This window comes from Bufo gargarizans, chromosome 6 (assembly GCF_014858855.1).
Source record: "Bufo gargarizans isolate SCDJY-AF-19 chromosome 6, ASM1485885v1, whole genome shotgun sequence".
Lineage (NCBI taxonomy): Eukaryota > Metazoa > Chordata > Amphibia > Anura > Bufonidae > Bufo > Bufo gargarizans.
Genome location: NC_058085.1, coordinates 313,763,145 through 313,787,504, shown reverse-complemented (window position 1 = coordinate 313,787,504; position 24,360 = coordinate 313,763,145). Strand labels below are relative to the sequence as shown.

The 24,360-nt window shown below is 44.1% G+C and overlaps 1 protein-coding gene across 1 annotated transcript in view; it reads left to right on the top strand.

The window, feature by feature from the left end:
* PLCE1 (phospholipase C epsilon 1) overlaps positions 1 to 24,360 on the top strand; it is a 288,266-nt gene that overhangs the window by 172,278 nt on the left and 91,628 nt on the right.

The following is a 24,360-nucleotide window of genomic DNA, read 5'->3' as shown; positions in this document are numbered from 1 at the left end:
CACACTTCGGCGTTAGGATCCTGGTAATTTTGACGGTGTTACAGACTGACTCTTCTTGCAGAATTGTGGTAAACTTGTTGGCACCCGCTCCAACAGAGGTTCAAAAGGAAAGTGTAAAAGAGAATCAGAGTCGGGGGATAAAAGCACAACAAATATGTAGGAGAACTGCAGGAGAACTCGGTACGGCCTGTGTGTCTCCAGCCACATTGCTTGAGCACTTTCATTCTCTACAATGCTGCATGTCAGTGTACTCGTACGCAGTGCTACTCAGGATCAGACAATACATTTGCAAAGTTACTCAACATGATGAAGGTTATGTCAAGAAGTAGTGTTGAAAAGTAAACCTTGCTTTATTTGTATTGCGCTTCCAGCTTGACGTGTCTTGGTCTGCTGAGGATTCTCGTTTTGATCCCGATCTTACATCACGTATGGGCAGTTTTCTGCGCTGTAGGAGATTTCTTTGTTTGAGGCAATGCTGTTATGTGCAAAGGCTACAGCAGCGGGTGGCGGTTGCCAATTTCAGGGACAGACTTGCTATTCCTTTTTGTGTGTGGTCTTCACCAGACCACCCTCCAACCTTCACTGTACATAATTAGATTGGCTACATTTTAGTTATTGCGAATGTAAGTAGAACACAGACGTTTGCCACCTGTGAATATGGGCAAGTCATTCTGAATGGATGACTTCACTCTACATAACACATCTGCCCTGTATAGGCTTCAATGTAAATGCATTCCATTGTACATGGGATTTGTTGGCGATAAATTAGATTTCTCCATTCTAAATACATACGGTATGCATGCTGGAACATCATAACGTGCCCTACACATCAATCCCTACAGGTCAAACTCGAATAATTAGAATATCGTGCAAAGTTCATTTATTTCAGTAATGCAACTTAAAAGGTGAAACTAACATATGAGACTCATTACATGCAAAGCGAGATATTTCAAGCCTTTATTTGGTATAATTTGGATGATTATGGCTTACAGCTTATGAAACCCCAAAGTCACAATCTCAGGTCCCCCTTGCTCAGGGGGTATGGATTAATTAGCTGACTGGAGTGTGACACTTTGAGCCTAGAATATTGAACCTTTTCACAATATTCTAATTTTAAGCTGCATTAATACAATTCCTTTTAATATGCATTACTGAAATAAATGGACTTTTGCACGATAATCAAATTTTTGGGAGTTTTACCTGTATATCTAGAACTTAAAGGCGTTGTCTCATCTGGACAGTCATAATATAAATGCTTCTGGGACCATCTCCTATATCAAGAACAGGGTCCCACCATGACTGGGAGAGCAAGCCGCATATGCACTGATTTCTCAATTTACTTGCATGGGGCTTCTGAAAATAGCTGTATGCTCCTATTTTCAGAAGTCCCATAGCAACGAATAAAGTTGTGGCCAGGAATGAGCAGCGGGATCTCCATTCATGGAGGGGCCTTATTCGTTAGATAGGAGTGGGTCTCTCAAAGGTGGGATCCACACCTATCAGACATTTATGGCAACCCATTTAATACAGGAAGACAAGGGGTTACACTAAATCACTACCTGTAACTATTGTCAGATCCCCTTTCTATCTCCACTGCTGAGGATATAGCACCCCTATTATTGCTCTTATTCCTTTTTTGGAGCATTTGTATGGTACATCTCCCACTAGCAGATTTCAATCAGTTAAAGGGAATGTGTCATCAAAAATTTACCTATTGTGTAAATTAAGTATTTACCATAAACATATTTTATTACAGTTTTCAGTGTTTTTTTTTATTTTCCATATCACTTACATTATGTTTAAAAAAAAATCTTAACATCCTGGAGTTTTTGCACTAGTCACTAAGGGGCACATTTATACGCCGGTCTTTATAAACACCTAAGCTGGCGATAGATCCATCGCAGTTAGGCCTCTTGCACACAACCGCATGGCTTTTTCAGTATTTTGCGGTCTGCAAAGAACGGATCAGCAAAAAATACAGATGGCATCCGTGTGCATTCCGTTTTTTGCATAACGGAACAGCCGGCCCCTGATACAACAATACTATCCTTGTCCGTTATGCGGACAATAATAAGACATGTTCTATCTTTAAACGTAAATACGGAAACAGAAGGCATACAGAGTACCTTCCGTTTTTTTTGCAGATCCATTGAAATGAATGGTTCCGTATACGGAATGCAAAAAAAACAGAGCGGAAACGGAAAAAAACAACTTTTGTGTGCAAGAAGCCTAAGGGTCCATTCACACGTTCATAGAATGGGTCCGCATCCGTTCCCCAATTATCCAAAACGGGTGAGGACCCATTCATTCTCTATTGGGCCGGAAGAGATGCGGAGAGCACACTATGTTCTCTCCGCATCCGCGTTCCCGGAGCGCGCCCACATTCTTCTGGTCCGCGGCTCTGCAAGAAAATAGAGCATGTCCTATTCTTGTCCGCAATTGCGGACAAGAATAGGCATTTTTATGGGGGTTCCGGCCGGTTGTTTTGCGCATCCGCAATGCACTACAGACGTCTGAATGGAGCCTAAGGCTACTGCATGTGCAGGCTGAAAGGATGGATCCGGCATTCCGGTATTCTGAATGCCGGATCCGGCACTAATACATTCCTATGGGGGAAAATGCCAGATCCGGCATTCAGGCAAGTGTTCAGTTTTTTTCGCCGGAGATAAAACTGTAGCATGCTACGGTTTTATCTTTTGCCTGATCAGTCAAAACGACTGAACTGAAGACATCCTGATGCAAACTGAACGGGTTACTCTCCATTCAGAATGCATGGGGATATGCCTGATCAGTTATTTTCCAGTATAGAGCCCCTGTGACGGAACTGTATGCCGGAAATGAAAAACGCTAGTGTGAAAGTACCCTAAGACAGCTTCCTTACTGTCTAAGGCCTCATTCACACGGCCGTTGTGTGCATCTGTGTCTGTTGTTCCGTTTTCCGTGATTTTCTGCAGACCCATTGACTTTCAATGGGTCCGTTGAAAACTCGGAAAATGCACCGTTTGTCATCCGCGTCCGTGATCCGTGTTTCCTGTCTGTCAAAAAAATATGACTTGTCCTATTTTTTTGATGGACAACGGTTCAATGGGTCCATGAAAAAACGCGTGCAAACAAGATTGTCATCCGCGTCCGTGATCAGTGTCCATTTTTTTTCACTTTTCTGGTCTGGTGATCCTCAAAAAATCAAGGTAGACACACGGAAGAAAAAACGGACACGGAACAACGGAACCCCCTTTTGCGGACCGTGAAAAAATACTGTCGTGTGCATGAGGCCTTACATTTAGACCTTTCCCTACGCCTGAAACAGATGTAGAAAATGGAAAATGAGATGGGCCGCCCACGTCATGCCCACAATTTTAGACCTGGCATAAGCGGGGAGAAGTCGCAGATTACACTGCAACTAGTTGTTGCACCGCAGTCTGCGCCTGAAATATGCCTAATTTAGTCGTATTTCAGATTAATAAATGACTCCCTAAGTCTTATAATAGGCAGACACTTTAGGTTCTGTAAAGATCACTTTTCAGCATTCATCTCCTCATCATCACAGGCAGGATTACAATGGATGGTCACCGCTATATATATATAGATAATGCAGAATCCACCTTTGACAATAAGTGACGTCACAGCTTATCTACTCCCCCTCCCTGTAGAGTGTCTTCTGCACAGGTCACAGAGCATGCCTAAAAAACTCTCACGTGGACATCAATGAGTCCCCTTCAGTCGGTTGTGTCTACGCTGAATGCTGCTTACAACGGCTCAAGGCTGCCCCCATAATCTTGCATAAAAAATATATTTTTTTTCTCCGTGAGAATATAGTCCCTCGGCAATCCACTCAAGGCTGAACTTTTACAAGTAAGCTGCCAGTACCCATTTATGTTTTGATTAGAATTTTTGGAACTGGCCTCCGAATCGGGCAGCGATTGGCTCCAGCAGGTTGCCGCTTCCAGCCAGACGCACCATCTGGTCTCGCCCAGACTGCTGTCTTTTATATATAACCCTTGACACTCTTTGGGGCTCAAACGAATTGTACAGTCTCCAAAATGTGATGTCAGGGCGCTATCTGAGAGCAAGCTTTTTTCACTATGAGAAGTATTTCCTTTGATCGTGATGTTTACTGACTTTTTTTCTACTTTCCTTCCCCATATGAAAATCATTAAGGTGAAGATCTGCATTTTTTTAATATCTAAAGAATGAAGTGCCTATCAGTGTTCCCTTCCTTCTGAAAGGAGTGGTGTTCCTTAATGTCCTTGTGTATAAACTTGCTGGAGAATTCTTAAACATAGAGTCATGCTTTTTTTGGCCCCAGCTAGTGAGTGCTTGATGATTTTTCTGGCTATTCTATAAAAAAAAAAGGTCTGTACTGTATTTACGTTGAAGGAGCCAGGGTGAATGTTGGGACGACAGAACTCAGATACATAGTCGGAGGTAGAGAATTAACTTGGTTCTTTTTTTTTTTCTTGATGTTGACAATACCGTGTTTAACTAATAAAAAGAACAAAAAGAAAAAAGTCGGAGACCTTCAGCTTCGTATTTTTGAGCTCCATGGGGAATGTCAATGCAGACTTTCAGAGGAAGATGACTATGAAAGGACAGAACTTTGCATGTTACTTTCTTCCTGATACATAAGGATGTATATCATTTTAGGTTATGGACGTCCGAGAGTCGACCAGAATTGTGACATTTTAATTGAGCAGAGTCGGAAACACGCCATCTAATAACATTACAGAGCTTCCTATGTTACCAGGAAAAATTGCATTTCATGACATTTTCCATTCAATATATCATACTTAAGTGCGTTTGACTGAAATGGAGACTGTGTGCTTTAAAACTAAATATTATTACAAAAATTACTTATTTTATAACTTACACGGACTATATTGGATGTTTAAAATGAAGACAGGACCACAAAAGCGTACACCCGGGTTATGGTAGAAAATGTATCTTTTAATTGTTCATGTAATGATGCAGATAAAAGCATATTGGGGGTCATTTACTATTCCCCCTTTGCCAAAAACGGATGCAAAAAAGTCGCAAACTGTGGGTTTACGACTTTTTATACGACTTTGTTACTAGACTTAGTTGCAATTGGCGTTTCTACTCGGCCTTCAACACTTCCTGAGGGAGGGAATGGGCAGGGTAATCGACCCCGGCAGATTTACTATCATTTACACCAGTTTTCTGGAGTAAATAATGAATGAGGCCTGCTCATCATAAGTTAAGCACATTCTCCTGCCAGTACAGGAGAAAAGCATAGATAAAGGCCTGTCTGTTTGCAAAAGTTGTATACTGAATGCTCATCTTTTTAACACCATGTTGTTTTAAGGTTCAACATTAAGTGTTAATTGAAGGGACTCTGTCAGCAGTTTTGTCCATTCCAAACTGCTACCAGAATTAGGTAGGGACTAGGAAGAGCAAAACAAGCATAACTTTTGTGGAGCTTTTATTATCAGGTGCTTTATGAATGTGAAGTTTTATTCTGCTGGATTTTGCACCAGCAAGTGCCCAAAGCAGGGCTTCACGGCAAAGTGTTCTCTGCATTGAGCTGCTTCACAGCCCATCCCCTCTGCTCTGAGTGACAGCTGTATCATCCAACCAAGAGACCACTGCAGCCAACACTCAAAGCATAGCGGAGGGGCTGTGAAGCAGCTCAATGCATGTTACAGTGTAGCCCTGCCAGAATAAAACTTCCTATTCACACTTCTCCTGACAATAAACAATCCTCAAAATGTATGTTTGTCATGCTCTTCCCAGCCCCTCTCTAGATTTGGCAGCAGTTTAGCATGGTCAAAACTGCTGACAGAGTCCTTGCAATTGCTTGATATATTTTATAGCAGTCTCTCTCTTCTTTTGTTAAAAAGTCCACACATGGGGGATAGCCAGGTATTAACTTAGAACTCCTTAACAGGATATTTGAAAATGGGCAATAAATGACCTGTTTTGCATGTGTCCACTCTTCGGTGACCTGGTGCTAGAATATCCAATAACTAGTGACGTGGGATCTCTGTCTGCTGTTTGTTTACTCTGACTCCATGCCAGATGGCAACTCTTCTTCCTCCTTTATTAACTGATAGTTTAAGAGGGGTTTCCACGCCAAACATCTTTCCCTTATGAATATCGATCCACTACCACTATTCCTTTGAGCTATTCCACCTTTTTTCCCGTTAGTCATGTTGGACCATGTCAGCACTACAAGTTCATTGATGGTAAGTGGCAACAATCACAAGTCCTCAAAGCCAGTGCTGAACATGCTCACAGTGGTTGGCGCGTTGCAACCTCATACCTCCCTCTCCTGGCTTGTCTTCCTTCTCTTCACCCCCTGTGTCCAGAAAATGTGCATGCCCCTAAGTAATAGAGAATCCAGACCAATCCGGTGAAAGTAGAAAAGACTAACCATGGTTGGGCTCGCTGGTTGACTTGAAGGTTGATACCTTTGGTGATGGGAAGCTATATCACTATAGGCAGAAGATGTGCAACAGGGCGAGCGTTTCAGGCAATATGGAGGAGTTTGAGCTGTAGGAGGAAAGGGTGGTGTGTGCAAAAAGAAAAAGAAAACTCCCTATGAAATGCAAGTAGAGATGACTGAATTTCTTGAAAATTCGATTCGGCCGATTTGCTGAATTTCACAAAAAAATTCGCTTCGTGACTAATTACTTCGCCACGAAGCATATTTTTTTGTAAGTAGCGGGTGCAATGACAGGGAGCTGCGATAGCGCCGCCCCTGTCATTGTACCCCTCAGATGCCGCATTCATACATGATCGCGGCATCTGAGTGTACAGTGTAAAATTAACATAAAAAAAAACATTACATCAAACTTAAAGCGTCCATTTGCGCGACGGGCCGGCTGCTGCCCTCTTGCTTGAAGATCTCGGCCGAAATCACGTGCAGCGCGAGATTACGTCATCACACTGGCCGGCGTGGTGACGTACGTATGATTCGGCTTCTAGGTGAATCAGATAATTCCTGAAATTCGGATCGAATTCCACATCTCTAAATGCAAGGAATAATTGGCCTCTTGGGTATGGAGTGCCGAAAGGTGGATCTGATTGCTGGAGCGTCCATCTACATGTTGTTTGGAATTTACAGAACTAAATCAGGTTTTTACCTAGAAAACGCCTTTAAAAAACCATGACACACACAGTTTCTATAGCACCTAAATATAACCAGAGCCATGATTACGAGTCCATCACATTCTTGAAATCTCAGTGAGTTAGTAGAGTTCAGTATTGTTCGTTATTTCTGTATGAGGAAAGAATATTTTTTCATTATAATTGGAGTTTCGTGAATCTGTCTGCAACATCTCAGTACAAGCTGTACCCAAAGGATATCACAGAATTTTTACTGCTTCTAATTATATAATGTAATTGAAACCAATCCTTTTTGGTGAGCGGGCACAAGTATCCAAAAATATAAGATTTGAATATTATAATATTTAAAGGGTTTGTCTGGCCTTGGAGCAAACAACACCAATGGTTCTAATGTGTCCCCCGTTAAAAAAAAGAAAAACACTTGCCACTCCTCTATCCTGCCGAGCCCTGCTCCTGGACCAGCAAGTGGCTTGGTCCCGTTACCGCTGCAGCCAACCACAGGCCTCAGTAGTGACATCATAGCAGTGATGTACTGTTCAAAGATTTCATTGATGTATTTGATGAAATCGTTTTTTTTTTTTCTCCTGCTCAAGTGACTAAAATTATAAAGCATGCTTGTCAGCACAACAGGGACAACAGGCTGGCAAAGTGGGAAGGTGCACAGCGCACCATTGACTTGGGACGCACTGTTTCAAAGTGGGGAAATGTTGATTATATATTATAAATATTATATATTACACATTATTATTTTATATTATAGTAATACAAAAGTTTGGGATAGATGGGGATAAATAAACAAATGTGTGCATCAAGCTATAATATTAAATTTTAGGGAGTGAGAGTAGTTTATGAGTAGCGGGAGACACATTCTAAAACTCCTGTTGTGGGCAACAAGAGATCTCATCCCGCCCCTGAGGATTGCACTCAGTCTTGAGTACATGCATACACAGATTAACCGGATAAAAAAAAAAAAATCTTATAACAAGAAAGGAGACGCAAAGTTTACACAAACCTTGTGACCAAATTTGTTAATATAGGAGTAGTACTATTTGACTTAATAAGGAAACAGTGTAGGTCCTTGCTTACGTTTAGCCCGGTACAGCGTATGCATAACCTCTGTCAGCACACAGAATGGTAAACACGAACAGGGTTCCATTTTTTATATTTTTTTCTTATACTATAGCACAGAGAAAGTTTTCCAGGGACTGTCTCTTACTGTTAATGTGCCGTGTGATGCCACTTCTCTGAGAGATTCCATTGCAAGCTTCTTGAAATATGTGAAGACATATCAATAAGCGCTTTCAGATTTTGCTTCTCAGCAGCAGAAGACCATTCTCCATTACACAGTATATGTAAACAGTCCTGGCTGTTAGATGGTAAGCAAACCTGGAACTGAAATCTATATTTTACTCAGATTTAGCACTTGTACAGGTGCAATGTTTAAACTAATAAAAAAAAATACTGAGATGATGGGGCTTACATAAGACTTTAAGTTTCTTCCATAAACGTGGTAAAAAGTTATTATTATTTACTACAACTGGGATTACTGTTGCCATTCTTCTCAATGGCAGCTCTTGAAAACCTAAGAATATTTAGTATAATTCTTTAATTAGATATCAACATGGGACGGACTGGGAATTTAAAGTGGCCCTGGAAAAAAACTAAAAGTGGCCCAATGTTGTAGACGGGTCCAAGAAGGCAGAGCAACATAAGTAGGGAGGACCAGCAACACCTTAGTGCAGCACAAAATACCACCCCAACAAAACAAAATGCCACAGTCCAGCACAAAATATTGCCGCCCCCACCACAGAATTCAACTGTATCACTGTCCTGAGGATGGCGATATGGTTGAATTCAGAAGGGGACCTATGGCTGCCAGCTAAGTGCATAAGTACCTGATGCTTCTAGCATTAATTAATACTGAGAGCAATAAATCATTGTGTACCCATCCGGCAGCTGTGAGGAGGGCTCTGGCGTCTCCTTGGGAATCAGCCCATCGGAAAATCTCCCTGTAGAGTCTATGCTTAGTCTAGATGTCCTAATAAAGAATTTTAAAAGGGTTTCTCTGTTATGGCTTTGATTGATTTATATACTCCAATACTTAATTTTCCTTCTGGTGACATTGGGGAATTAAGCATTTGTTGCAAAGTTCCCCACAGATTACAGCTAAGCATGTGCCTACAGCCGGTCAGTGTGTTGAGCATATCAGGAGGCCCTTCAAACAAAAAATGGATTGTCCCAAAGCTAGAACTAAAAAAACCTTGGCTTTAGAAGAAGACCAAGCACATGTCTCCTGGTGATCTATCTAGGGCAGGTTGAAGTGAGAGCTGCATATGCTCTCATTTCAGAGAGGCTTTGTTCACATCTTATATATCGAAAACCATGATGCTTGTTCTAATCCGTCACACAACAGACACTGTAACGGACAGTGGGCGTGGAGACACTGTGCCAACTATCCAGTTTGACTTTGGCTAGACCTAATTGTCCAGATGAGCCCTTGGGTTTCACCCTTTAACTCCCTATACAGGAAACCTAATACCTCTTGGAACAGCTCTGGTGAAGTTGGCAACTTACCCACGAGAGTCAGAGACATCAAAGCACTATGAAATTAGGTAATACTTGTAGTACTGCTCATAGTATGCTTGAGAAAGGCAATGTTGATGAAATATCTTATCTGGAATAAATCTTCACAAGTTGTACCTGCAAAGAGTGCACCCAGATGAACTAGAGTTACTACTTGGAGTGCGTTTTCTCCTTCATGGCAATATGTAAAATATCTGATTCCTATAAATTATCCATACTGATCTCTGGGTGGTAACATTTCCACAATTGCTTCAATTTCAGAAATGAAATTACGTAATGCATTAAACAAGAGAAATTTGATTATCTCTTTGCAGAGAAGATCCTGGAGGTAAATGAGATTACTATAGTGTTTACGCATATTTACACTGTCATATCATTTATCTTTTTTACTTTCTTACATAAATTGTCCATCTGGTTTCTAATTAGGATTCAAGTCCTAAACGAATGTGACACAGATTATGGTATCTGAGTATGATAAAAGTAATTGAGTTTGTAGTTAAACATTGGCTGTTGGATGGCAGGGATTACTGTGGTTTCAATGAAAGTGTTTCATCTTGCCTTTGCTCAATGTAGAGAGCGTGGGGTGATCCATTTCATGCCTTCTCTAAGTGCAATTATGGAAATATCTCGTTGCCTAGTAATGCACTCTTATCCACAGTCATAATTTTTTTTCGGAAATGCTGTGGGTCGTCCAGAGCATACACACGACTCTGTTTCCTTACACAAGTCCCTTCCCGTTATCAATCATTCCAAATAGGAGTATGATCGGAATAGCAACGTGTCTTCTTGGTAGTTAGTAAGGTTTATTGAGTGTTAAGAAAATGCAACCTGTACATGATCATTTCGATCATCTGTTCTCAACTTTTTCCAATTGTGAAACCCCAGCGAACCGGTGCATACTCGCAGCCCTAATTCACCACACTCCTACATACTTAACTGTGGAACATGTTGAAGAACACTTAATACTAGCAAAGACGTATATAGCACGCACCTCTCCCCGTAAATCTGTTGTGTTCTTTTCTCATCTTATGCTATTCTGAGCAAAAACATTGTATCGAGCTCCTTCTGACATGACTTAATTACCTTTTATGTCTGCTAACTTGTTAACGAAAGTACACCCATCTTACAAAGTAGTGGCATGTTTAGGCCAGATCGGGGCAGATTAAGACTACCATGGGCCCTAGGCGGTGTGAGGAATGTGGCCCCGTCACTAGTACAAAGTTTTAAAATGATTTAATGCTACATAATTACAATATGCTTGCTGCCAGAGGAGGTGGCCAATAACTGTGCGGCGGTAATATATATGCAAAGATATATATATATATATATTTAAAAGGAAAATATATGGCAGCACCAATTCACAATGGTAGTCACGGGTGCTATGTCCCAGGGTGTAACTTCTTACCCAAAAATATAGAAGAAAACGGACAGCACTTCCAATAGAAAACCGTGATTTATTCAGCCACAGTGAGGCAACATTTCGGCTCGAACACAGAGCCTTTCTCAAGCATATACTGGATATATATATATATATATATATATATATAAAACCTTGGGGCCAGGATACCAGGAGTGAAGAGGTTACGCTGTGGTAATGTGAGAAGACAATCTTCTGCTGTGCTGCGTGGCTGATGCTCCTTGTGTCAAAGGAGAAGGTGACCTCATCACTCACAGTCCTCAATACAACAGAGGGACAGTAGCAGTGGAGGGGACCGCGTTACTACTTCACTTGCCTGAATAAGGAGATTAGTGAAACTAGCCTGCCTGCCTCCTGCACAGGCTGCTACCCACTGAGGAGCACTGTATAAGATAGTGGGTGGTTTGGGTGCCCATGGGCCACCTAGTGAATGGGGGGCCCCAGGCAGCCACCCAAATAGCCCTAATTATAATCCGTCATTTAGGCCAGCCATACACATTAGATAACCGGTGACCGAAGTGATCACTACAGATCCCATCATACAAATGGCTGCTTGGCTGTGCAAACAGTTTGTTCTCTGCTGCCAGACTAATCTGTTAGAGTTTTATCTCCCAGAGGAAAAAAGAATTGGGCAGTTAAAATCCACCTGCCTGATCCTTAATTCCCCGACAACTGCTGCTGAAAGACCCCATACATTAGACAGTCGGCTAGTCCTGGCAAAATCAAGAGCAGGACCAGCTGGGATCAATTACTGTATTTGTTTTATCAACCATTCTAGACACGTTTCAAAGGTAGCAAAAGGCGATAAAAGTCGCAAATAATAGAGCAAAAATGGCGTGCACCATAATGTGTGACTTTTCTATGCTATAAATGGGATGAAAAAAAGTTGGATGGACTCCCCTTAATGTTTTTTTTTTAGGTAACTAAGACATTTAATCATGGAAAAGTTGTAGTCTTCTGATTAGACAGGCTATGCAAAAGGATAAATAAAGAAGGAGCCCTATGAACTTAAAGGTCAGACCATTTCAGGTTGTACTGTATATAATACAAACAGACCTGATTGTACCCAAAAATGGCTACTTGCCCTAAAGGTTTACACTCCCATGTTATGTGTAAAGGGAAGCCTTTGTCCATTCAGCATGTCTAGCACTGGACAGCAGACCCATACCTGTAAGTGCTCATTTTTCATCTACTCTTTGGGTCTAACTTATTAAAAGGCATCTGCCTTTTAATAAATTAGGTACATCTCACTCCAGCACACAGCGGATCAAGACTGACTTTTTTTTAAAATCAGATTATTTTTATTTGACAATTGCATCAATGATACAAAACATATAAAATACATAGAACAAATAAAATACCCCCCCCCCCTTCCCTCCCATCTCAATGCGGTGTCCACACCCCCTCCAACAGTAACCCTACCACAATCCTACCAGAATTCAAACCCTCCTCTCTCAACCATCACATCCTTTGGTCATCTGTTGATAATTCTGCCTCTACGACAGTAGCTAGATATTCTCATACCATCCAATACCCATATCTTTGTTAGTTCCTGGGAATCTAATCCGGATCGCACAATCCAGAACTCCCACTGTTTCTGAAATTTGTTAAGCGCCCCTCTTTTCAAATAAACACCTCTCTCCAAACGTAACATTTGGATTATGACTCCTACCAGCTCTTGCTATTTGGGACTAATCGATAGAATCCAATATTTCACAATCAGTTTCTTAGTGCAATACAGAGTTTTCGCTATTGCCAATCTATGCCCTTCCGACACTGCGAGATCTTGTGTGCGCCCTAACACCCCAACAGTTAACGTCCTGGGAATCTCAGTGTCATACACGGTATCTACCATCTCAAACACTTCCGGCCAAAAAGTACCCAATCCTCTGCAGGACCACATCATATGTATAAGGTTTGCCTCCACCTCTTCACAACGAGGGCATTCGATCAGATCCCCATCATTGCTCAGCAACAACTATTGAGGATTTTTACCACAGCTCTCGCAGGATTACCACTCGGAAAGAGGACCTTGATGGACTCGCTTCTATAGCGTCTATTTGAAGTGTCTGTATACTACTGTGCGCTTGTGAGTATAATATCAGGTGTGCTTGCAATCAACAGTAGCAGTACTTCACTACCAGTGTGATTTTGGTATTCCATAGGAGTCAGTGGAGGAAAATGGATTCCTATGGAGATTAATGATTTACCCATACGTGCAGAAGTGGATACTCTGATTCTGGAGTGCTTACCTGAAACACGTGCGGTCTACCAAAACGCATTGAACTGCTAAAATGTGAAGTTGCACGTATTGCGCCAAACTATGCGCATCATTAATTGACAATTCGCGCAGTTCGCGAATATATTGAAGCACTCTATCAAGCTATTGTAATGTTCTGCCGTGCCAACCATTTTCTCCAGTCTCAGGAAACTCCTAGCAGCTTGAAAAATGTAGCAAAAGTGACCCACGCCTGTATTGCGCGCGCAATACGCGCATATTACATTGCCGATTTTCGCAATCAAGAAAATAATGTCGAATTCGCAAATTTATGACGAATATTCGTGAAATATTGTAAATTTACTACTTATAAGAGGCTGATGCCTGTACCACCTGGTCAAACAGTCAAAATTCCATTTGGAGTTGTTGAAAGGGTTTAAGTATATTCTCAAAAACCTGGTGAACATATCTAATCCATTTCTGTGCCCATCCCTCAAAACCCTCCAGTTTGTACAATTCCCATAAAAAGGTTTTGTGCCACAGCAGAGTATACCGTATTTAGTGCAGCCCTTAATGTCCAACAGATCCCTAACAGTGCACCATACTTTATGCATCACCTGGAAAGTAGTCAAACTAGGGGAATGTACTTTAAAGGCATGCGCCTCCAGCGCCCCAAGTGGGGTATGATCCACTATAAGGGACTGAATAATGGATTTCCTAGTCGTATTGTTTCCTGATTCCATCCCTGTAAATGTTGAAGTTGTGCGGCAAGAAAATACATCCAAGGATGCGGCAATGCCACTCCACCACTATCTTTAGCCAGCTGTAGCTTAGACAGTTTAATTCTAGGCACCCCTCTCTTCCACACTATGTCCCTAAATATCCCATCAATTCTCCTAAAAAGTGCCTGGGGATCCAAACTGAGGCCTTGTGTAGAATGTACAGCAATTAGGGCATTAGTATAATTTTAATCAGGTTTGCTCTTCCTATCATGGATAGCGGTAGCTTAATCCAGGCCTCAGTTTTACGTTTCATCCTATCCAGTAGGGGCAGCAGATTGAGCTCGATATACTCCTTCACATCCCTAGTGATCCACACTCCCAGACATTTGAATTTAGCCACCCATAGTATGGGAACACCTACCAGGCTACCTGGAGTCTCTCGAAGGTCCTTAGGCATTATGGCCGACCTGGACCAGTTAATGGATAATCCTGAAAACTTCCCAAAACCGTCAATAATGCTCATTACTACGGGCAGGGATACTAATAGAGCGCCTTGATTAGGTGGTACATATGGGTGTGCTTGCTCCTCCTCCCATTGGTTGCTTGATGCACATGGAGGTGATTTTCTTCAATAATATGGCCAGTGACATCCGCAGATTTGTATATAAGAAAGCAGATTTGTATATAAGCAAAAGAAGCAGACAGCACTTTGTGTGCTGTCCATGTCTGTTGCTCCGTTCCGTGGCCCCGCAGAACAGACAAGAATAGGACGTTTTTTTTTTTTTTGCGGGGCCACGGAACGGAGCAACAGACACGGACAGCACACGGAGTGCTGTCTGCTTCTTTTGCTGCCCCATTGAAGTTAATGGGTACGCACCCGAGCTGCAAAAACTGTGGCTTGGATGCGGACCAGAACAACGGTCATGTGCATGAAGCCTAAGGATGCAGACGTGTAATATAAGCAGTGTCTGCATTGTTCCCATGCAGGCTGGCTGCATACGCTCTTGTGTACTGTGCTGGTTGCTTGGGCGCTGCGTGCTGGCTGCGGCTTTCTAGCGTGTGACCTGTGGATTTGTGTACTCCCTCTGTCTGTATGTTTCACAGTGCAGTTATTGTGAGGCTGGCTGCGTGTGCACATGCGTACAGACTGCGGTTCTCATTTCCATGTATGCTGGTTACTTGTGTGGTGCGTGCTGGCTGCGCTCTTCTTCAATGTGAACTGTACCCTGTTTCAATGTGTTTGTGTCTGATTATCAGGTGATCAGGTGCCTTAATTGACCTGGCAGTTTTGACCTGTGTGCTGCATACCTGGAGAGCAGTCTTTCTCCAGGAATGGTGTGTGCATGCTACTGACCAGTGTGTTTGTGATCTTGGGCTAGGGCTACACGGCGACATGTGTTGGGCAACAACATTTTTTATAATGATAGTCAATTGTGTGGCACTGTGACATGCTACGACTGCAATGCGACAGTCGCACAAAAATCCAACTTGGAAGGATTTTTTGGCAACTGTTGTGTCGCAGTCGCAGCATGTCGCAAGTCACAGTGTGACACAATGGACTTTGATTCTAAAAAATATTGCCCAACTTTTCTGTGACAAGAAGTGGCATGACATATGTCACCGTGTAGTCTTAGCCTTACCCTGACTTGTGTGGTCACCCTGATATTTCATTAACGTCTCCATGTCTTAGGCCTCATGCACACGACCATTGATTTGGTCCGCATCCGAGCCGCAGCTTGGATGCGGACCCATTCACTTCAATGGGGCCGCAAAAGATACGGACAGCACTCCGTGTGCTCCGTGTGCTGTCCGCATTCGTTGCTTCGTTCCGTGGTCCGCAAACAGAACACCACAGATTATAGACACTATATAAGGCCCAGAGCATTGGAATCTGCAATACAGACACTGTTTTCTGATGTAAAAAAAGTATAACCTGTCCTATTCTTGTCCGTTTTGCGGACAAGAATAGGCAGTTATATCAATGGCTGTCTGTGCTGTTCTGCAAAATGCGGAACACACACGGACGCCATCCGTGTTTTGCGGATCTGCAATTTGCCGACCACAAAACACACAACGGTCGTGTGCATGAGGCTTTAGTCTGTCTGTGAGTTTCTACTATGTTACTTTGTCTCAGAATTTTGTATGTCTGTCTGTGATCGCCATGCACCCAGTTCTGCATGGGGTCCAGGCATGTTAACATGTCTCGTCTGTGATCACGATGCCCCTAGTTCCACATGGGGTCCAAGCATGTTACTATGTCTTCATGTTTGTTATGTTTGCAACACGCCAGACCTGCAGGGGATGACGAAGTGAGGTCACAGTTATGGGCAATCGAGGGTACTCACTATATTTGAAGAACCCTGGGCAGGCGCGTGGCAGTGAAGGAGAGGTAGACACAGTTCCTCTGGGGCACACTCTGTAGATAGGGACCAGGCCTGATGGTAGTTGAGGTGCCCTGGATGTTTACAGGTATTTTGTGTGCCTGGGGCAAGGTCCCTGTGGTATTCGTGACGCCAGTGCCTTTGGCCGGTGGCACGCCGGTTGGTGGTTGGAAAGATGAAGGTACACAAGTATGCAGTGAACCAAACATAAACCTTACTGGACAATCCAACTTTGTACAGCAGGGAGTAGTATAGTCTTCAGATTACAGTTCCACAAAAGGGGCTTATTCACAAGTATGGCAGGCAATAGTCATGCAAGTTACACTGAGGGTAAATTCCACAAGCACTCAGCAGCAGGTTGTACTTTTCCCAGAATCATGTACACTGTCCTTTCTAGAACTCCTACTCTGGCTTGATAACTCCCAAGGCCCGGATGCCTAACAGGGTGGCTTATATCCTTGGTTACCTCCTTCCTCAGGTATTATACTGCTTGCTATGATTCCTAAGATCTTCTGCCTATCAGGGTCACTTCGCTTACCCTGGGACGCCTCCTCCTATCAGGTGGGTAACTGTAGGTTTCTCCCAGGAGGTTGAATCCTGCAACTGGGGTATCTCTTCAGAGCTAACTTAGGCTCTCTTGTTCTCAGGCAGGCTGGAGTTTCTCAACAGCCTCCTGGACATCACTAGCAGCCAGGGCTATCCAGCTGCATGTCAGGAGCAGGCTTACTGGCCTCTGTCTTCTCAGACTCCTGACTCTGCACTACCCTCTCCCTGTCTGGGCCTGGACATTTATACTAGGGGCTCCCTATCTCCCTCTAGTGTCTGGGATGTCTAACTACACCCAACTAGGCCTGCTGCTGCATTAGACAGGGGTACATTGCATATAACAACACATTAAAACATACATTAAATGCAGAATTCAATATGACATTTCTGTTCCTTGTGAGTAGGAGTAACGCGCACACCAATTGACCCTTGTGTAGTGCCCACCCATACCTAGTGGGACACTACATACCCCCACGCTATAACGTTGCCCGTCCTCGGCGCAACATGGAGGGTCCCTGCACAGCTGGATACTGCACCTGTAATGAGGACAATAAACCAAAGCAGGAAAACACATCTACATTTGCAAAATATACATTATATGTATACATATATTAGGCAGTTCCACTGGAATAGGAGCAAGTAATGGTGAAAAGGGGCGTCGTTCTCTTCTCTCAGGATAAAACAATGGGAACAGGGGCGCTGACCTGGCACAGCGTAACAATAAATACCAGGATAGTCCATATAATACCTTTTAAGTGCAAATTGTCCATGATAGAACAGTTGTAGTCCATGGAAAATGTAAACATTAAATAACAGCTCTTGGAGGCTCAAAGCATTTAAAATGAGTCCGTACCCAGGTTCTTTTCTTTTCGTTCATTCCACAGCTAAGTAGAGATATAGGCAGAGGCGACCATACAGTGTAGCAAGAATCACAGAGGCTCGCACGGGGTGGAGTCCATCTCTGGGCACAATACTTTAAAACAGTAGCAAAATCTCAGAGGCTCATGTGCATTTGAGTCTATCCCTGGGCCCAATTCTTTTAAATTCCAGTTGCATAATAAAATAGCAGCACATAAAATAGTCCACATTATTTAAATGGCATACACATCAAAGTAGTGCTGTAATACCCTTAATCAACCTGAAAAGGGGGTTAAAGGGTTAAAAGGTGCAACATGGAAACAGGCACAACTGGGTTTTCACTCTGAGAAAGCAGGCAGGAGGTCCTGTAAACAAGATGGCCTTGCTGCACGTGGTACTTCAGTGGCTTGCCGCCTTCCACTGAGCCGTGGGTAACTGGCAGCAGCAACAGAGGGCCAAAACAACGAAGGACTCCTGTCCTGAAAGGGTTAACTCTTCTTTAGGATCCCTTGGCAAAATAAAGCAAACATCAAGGGCCTAGCAGGCCAATTCACAGGGGCATATCATATCCACTTTGCATTTCAGTGGTGCTCCCTGGCTCCATTTGTATATTGGGCCTGTACTGAGGTTCAATCGATGGATGTGCCCACAACACCGTATTGGGGGGCAACTGTAGCATAAACGGACCCCTAATAGGTATAGGCCCCATAGGCCTAGGGGTTATCAAAGTCGCTGACCTCACCGGAGCAGGCATTACAATCGTAGGCTGCTGCACTGGCCTGGGTACCGCTGCTGCAAGCGGTCCGGTGGGTTCTGGAACAACTGGCTCTGTGCGCCGGTGCACAGCGTATGAGGATCCCACCGCAGGTGCCGGTACTAAGGAGGGACGACTGGCAGGGACAGGTACTCTCACCTTAGACCCAGAGACGTCCGAGTCCTTACGTTGTAGGCCAGGTGGAGTCCGGATCCTGGCGGAGGCAGTCTGGCGTAGCTCCCGCAGTTTCAGCTCCAGCCGCACGATCTGGTCGTCCAGGCTTTCGGAGTCGGGATCGCTGGTCTCCGCTGTCGTTGTCGGCACTGGAGCGGTGGGTGGTTCGTCCTGCGCAGCCGCTGCAGGCTCAGGTGAGGCGTCCGCTTTCCTCCCTCTGCGGATATTCTCCAGGGCAGCTCTGAATCTCTCTGCATCCTGAAGCTGACGGACAGTTTTCTCCCTGCGAGGCAACTCAGGTGAGGGCCATGGGCTAACCCTCTTCTCTACCACTGTCGGCTGCCAGAACACATTTGGGCCAATGAAAGAGCCCCGTTCTTGGAAGGCGTGATGGGCCGGTCCTGGAGAGCATTCAGATTCACGCTCGCAGCCAGAGTAGTCCTCATCAAAGTCCCAGTCCTCTGTCTTCTTCTTAGGACGGGACACGGCAGTGGCGTAGGGGCCTCGCAGGCCCTCAGCAGGGGTAAATTCAACCTCCTCTCCCTCGCGGAGGTTGTGTAGACGTTCTGGGAGGTAACTCCGCTTGACGGACCTCCTGTTGACATATAAGTCTCGTCCAGTCAGGTAGTCTTTTATGAAACCGAAGCCTCGGTCCTTGTCAAAGGCCACAACCAACCCCATTCTCCTTTCCAGGCGGGGTTGTGTGTCAGTGTGGCACTCGTGAACGGTCTTTGCCAGTTCTTCGTAGTAAATCTTGGTTTTGGTTGTCTTCTTTATGGCGGCCTCCCGGATCTCTGCCATCAATGCGGATAATAATAGGTCTCCGGTTGCGTCCTCTGTGGCGGGCAGGCGGGTCTCTCCGGTCCCGGAGAGTAGGCCGGTGGAGCGTCCTCTTGCTCAACACCAGTCACATTCATGGTTAATAAGTCAGGCGCGGACATAGCAGAAAAGTCCTCACTCCTCAACATGCTCGATCCTTCTCTGGAGAGCGACAGGGTGGCGCCAATAAGTTCAGACAGATCCTCCCATTGCACTGGGAGGCCGCCCCCCAGGTACTCCAGTATGGGGGAGGCGGAGTCCATTACAGCAGACATGCAAATGTCCAGACAGGGCGGTGGCGCCAGCATACAGCCTTCCCGCACTTTTAGCAGAAGGCGCCAATTTTTACCGCCAATTTATGATGAAGATGACGCAGCAAACAATTTCAAGCAAGCTCAGCGGCCATCTTTGAGCAAAATAGCTGTCTATTCATTGACAGCAAGCGGTGGCTTAAATAAGTAGTAAACAGTCCATACAATGCAATCTTCACACCGCAAATATTACAGTTCACTTTGGCCCAGCAATTTTCAATAAATCAATTGGGGCATGTCACTTTAAGACGATTTTCAGCACACAGTTTTTAAATCTGCTATGGCGCAGGAATATTCGTATCCTGTTCGTGACGCCAATTTATGCAACACGCCAGACCTGCAGGGGATGACGAAGTGAGGTCACAGTTATGGGCAATCGAGGGTACTCACTATATTTGAAGAACCCTGGGCAGGCGCGTGGCAGTGAAGGAGAGGTAGACACAGTTCCTCTGGGGCACACTCTGTAGATAGGGACCAGGCCTGATGGTAGTTGAGGTGCCCTGGATGTTTACAGGTATTTTGTGTGCCTGGGGCAAGGTCCCTGTGGTATTCGTGACGCCAGTGCCTTTGGCCGGTGGCACGCCGGTTGGTGGTTGGAAAGATGAAGGTACACAAGTATGCAGTGAACCAAACATAAACTTTACTGGACAATCCAACTTTGTACAGCAGGGAGTAGTATAGTCTTCAGATTACAGTTCCACAAAAGGGGCTTATTCACAAGTATGGCAGGCAATAGTCATGCAAGTTACACTGAGGGTAAATTCCACAAGCACTCAGCAGCAGGTTGTACTTTTCCCAGAATCATGTACACTGTCCTTTCTAGAACTCCTACTCTGGCTTGATAACTCCCAAGGCCCGGATGCCTAACAGGGTGGCTTATATCCTTGGTTACCTCCTTCCTCAGGTATTATACTGCTTGCTATGATTCCTAAGATCTTCTGCCTATCAGGGTCACTTCGCTTACCCTGGGACGCCTCCTCCTATCAGGTGGGTAACTGTTGGTTTCTCCCAGGAGGTTGAATCCTGCAACTGGGGTATCTCTTCAGAGCTAACTTAGGCTCTCTTGTTCTTCAGGCAGGCTGGAGCTTCTCAACAGCCTCCTGGACATCACTAGCAGCCAGGGCTATCCAGCTGCATGTCAGGAGCAGGCTTACTGGCCTCTGTCTTCTCAGACTCCTGACTCTGCACTACCCTCTCCCTGTCTGGGCCTGGACATTTATACTAGGGGCTCCCTATCTCCCTCTAGTGTCTGGGATGTCTAACTACACCCAACTAGGCCTGCTGCTGCATTAGACAGGGGTACATTGCATATAACAACACATTAAAACATACATTAAATGCAGAATTCAATATGACATTTCTGTTCCTTGTGAGTAGGAGTAACGCGCACACCAATTGACCCTTGTGTAGTGCCCACCCATACCTAGTGGGACACTACATGTTCATCTGTGACCACCATGCACCTAGTTCCACATGGGGTCCAGGCATGTTTCTCTGTTGTCTGCACATTCTGGTCTGCCTGTGTTCGCCATGCTCCCTGTGTCCATATCAGCATAGGGTCATGGCTACATATGTCTGTATGTCTCTGAGTTTGTCCTGTCTGTCAGTGGGTGCCACACTCCTTGTATCCAGTTCCACATCGGTTCCTGACGACGTGGCCCGGCTGTGTACCTGTTACTTGGTCTGTGTCTGAACAGTGTCCTATGGTGCTTGTTTGTTTGGGTTCCCGCTTGTTTGCCTGTGTTCCTGGTTTTATGTTTTGCTTGGACCTCTGGTGGTATACACTGCCGTATGTTTCCTTGCAGGTTTCTGCCGAGGGTACTGGAACCATCCCAGGAGGTAGCGGTCCAGTCAATCCCCTGTGGTGATGACCAGATCCCTGTATAGGGATTAAAGGGTGAAGACCAGGGGAGCAGTGGAATAACGCCTTTAGGATTTGGCAAACTGGTCACTTTACCCAGTGGTCCTACATCTGCCACTGTTTCCTACCTGGTTGTCCAGGATTATTTGGGTCTGGTCACTTGTTTAATAAAGCGTTTCTTTTTGGCCTACACTAGATCTGTTTGTTTTCTGTATGTGATATGCTCAGGAGGTTTAGTGACCCTAGAACATGACAGTTGGAAAGGGAACAAAGAGGGGATCAGGAAGCATTCTTTTGGTTCGCTCTTTGGGTTTTCTGATGAACATCATTATGTTTGTATTTTACTTTGTTTGCAAAATCATAAAAAAGGGCATGACTATTTTTCGGCTGCCTTTGAAAGTGAAGGAGACTGACTTTCCTTAAATGGATAAAATGGTTTTTCTGGGAAAAAAAATTCTAAGCATTTAAATTATGTTTTGGAACTACCCTCATGAATAGTGCCTGTGAATTGGGGTTTTCTTTTGTTTCCGATTTATCCCGATGATACTTGCTTTGTTCTGCAAACACATTGCTCTTATTATTTCCTCATGCTGTTTTCAAGTAATGATCAAATCGTGCCAAGCAATTTGAGAATTCTGTACTGTACTCTGTACCCGTGGTGCAATGGTTAGGCATATATTGCTGTGAAAGCAGATATGTCACGTCTCCTATGGGTGCTACTGTATCAGAGTGCAGCACAGGATAGAGGAAAAGAGGTTACGCTCAAGTATATATAATTTATATGTCTTATCTTGAAAAAAGATAACTTTTAAATTGCTGCCACTGCACACACGTTATTGGCAGCTTTCCCTGTAATTTTGTATATACTGTAGGGTGAGCTGTAGTTTCTGGAGGAAGGAGGACTTACTGGCTGTTTTTGAGTAGCCCCTTCTTACATATTATATCATCACTTACATGTACGGTATGTTGCACCGAAGCTGTGACAGCTGTGCTCCAGCAAAAATAGGAGGAAGCTTTGATCCCCATGTTTCACCATTTTTGCTCCTCAATCAAAGCAGATTGCGGTAATGACAAAGGGAGGAAGGGGTTCCTTTTGTTACCTCAACTCATAGAAACCTAGAATGTGTCGTCAGGTAAGAACCATTTGGCCCATCTAGTCTGCCCAATATACTGAATACTATGGATAGCCCCTGGCCCTATCTTATATGAAGGATGGCCTTATGCCTATCCCATGCATGCTTAAACTCCTCCACTGTATTTGCAGCTACCACTTCTGCAGGAAGGCTATTCCATGCATCCACTACTCTCTCAGTAAAGTAATACTTCCTGATATTACTTTTAAACCTTTGCCCCTCTAATTTAAAACTATGTCCTCTTGTAGCAGTTTTTCTTCTTTTAAATATTCTCTCCTCTTTTACCGAGTTGATTCCCTTTATGTATTTAAAAGTTTCTATCATATCCCCCTGTCTCGTCTTTCTTCCAAGCTATACATGTTAAGGTCCTTTAACCTTTCCTGGTAAGTTTTATCCTGCAATCCATGTACCAGTTTAGTAGCTCTTCTCTGAACTCTCTCCAAAGTATCAATATCCTTCTAAAGATATGGTCTCCAGTACTGAGCACAATACTCCAGATGAGGTCTCACTAGTGCTCTGTAGAGCGGCATGAGCACCTCCCTCTTTCTACTGGTAATGCCTCTCCCTATACACCCAAGCATTCTGCTAGCATTTCCTGCTGCTCTATGACATTGTCTGCCTACCTTTAAGTCTTCTGAAATAATGATCCCTAAATCCCTTTCCTCAGATACTGAGGTTAGGACTGTATCACTGATTTTATATTCTGCTCTTGGGTTTTTTACGCCCCAGGTGCATTATCTTGCACTTATTAACTCCAGCCCCAGAATTGTGATCGCTGTTGTATATTGACATCATGAGGCTTAAAAAAAGCTTCCCGGAGCTGTCCAGTATATAAGTCCCTCGTAGGGAATACATTATATAAAATTGCATTATACTGTAGTTAGTTTTAAGGGTACATGTTCACTCCGGGAAACACGCTCTGTGTGGCAGCTTTATTTCCTGTCGTGAACGCTGCTCCTGTGGCAGAACCTTACGGCATTTTCATGATTTATAATGCAGTGTGTTCCCGCCCGACATCGTCTGTAAGGAATTGTACTTACATAATGTGGTCTTACCTTTTGAAAGGGGTTAAAAAGTTTTTTACAAGAAAATATGGAATCAAATCATGGAAAAAGATCGTATGCACCTCAAAACTCATCACATACCTCCCAACTTTTTGAACTGTCAAAGAGGGAAGTCTATTTTCCTGTATATTTATACACTTCAAGGCCTCTTTCCTATGGGCGTTTGTGTCCAGTGGTCGTGCTGCGGCCTGCATTTTGTACGAGCACAGTCCGTGGGGCAGCCACGATCCGGCTGTTCCGCAAAAAGATAGGACATGTTCTATCTTTTTGCAGAACGGAAATACGGGCCGAAACCCCACGGAAGACCTCCGTGGTGCTTCCGTAGGGTTCCATTCCGCACCATTCCACATCTCCAGATTTGCGGACCCATTAAAGTGAATGGGTTCGCATCCGTGATGCAGAATGCCCACCGAACAGCACCCATGTATTGCGG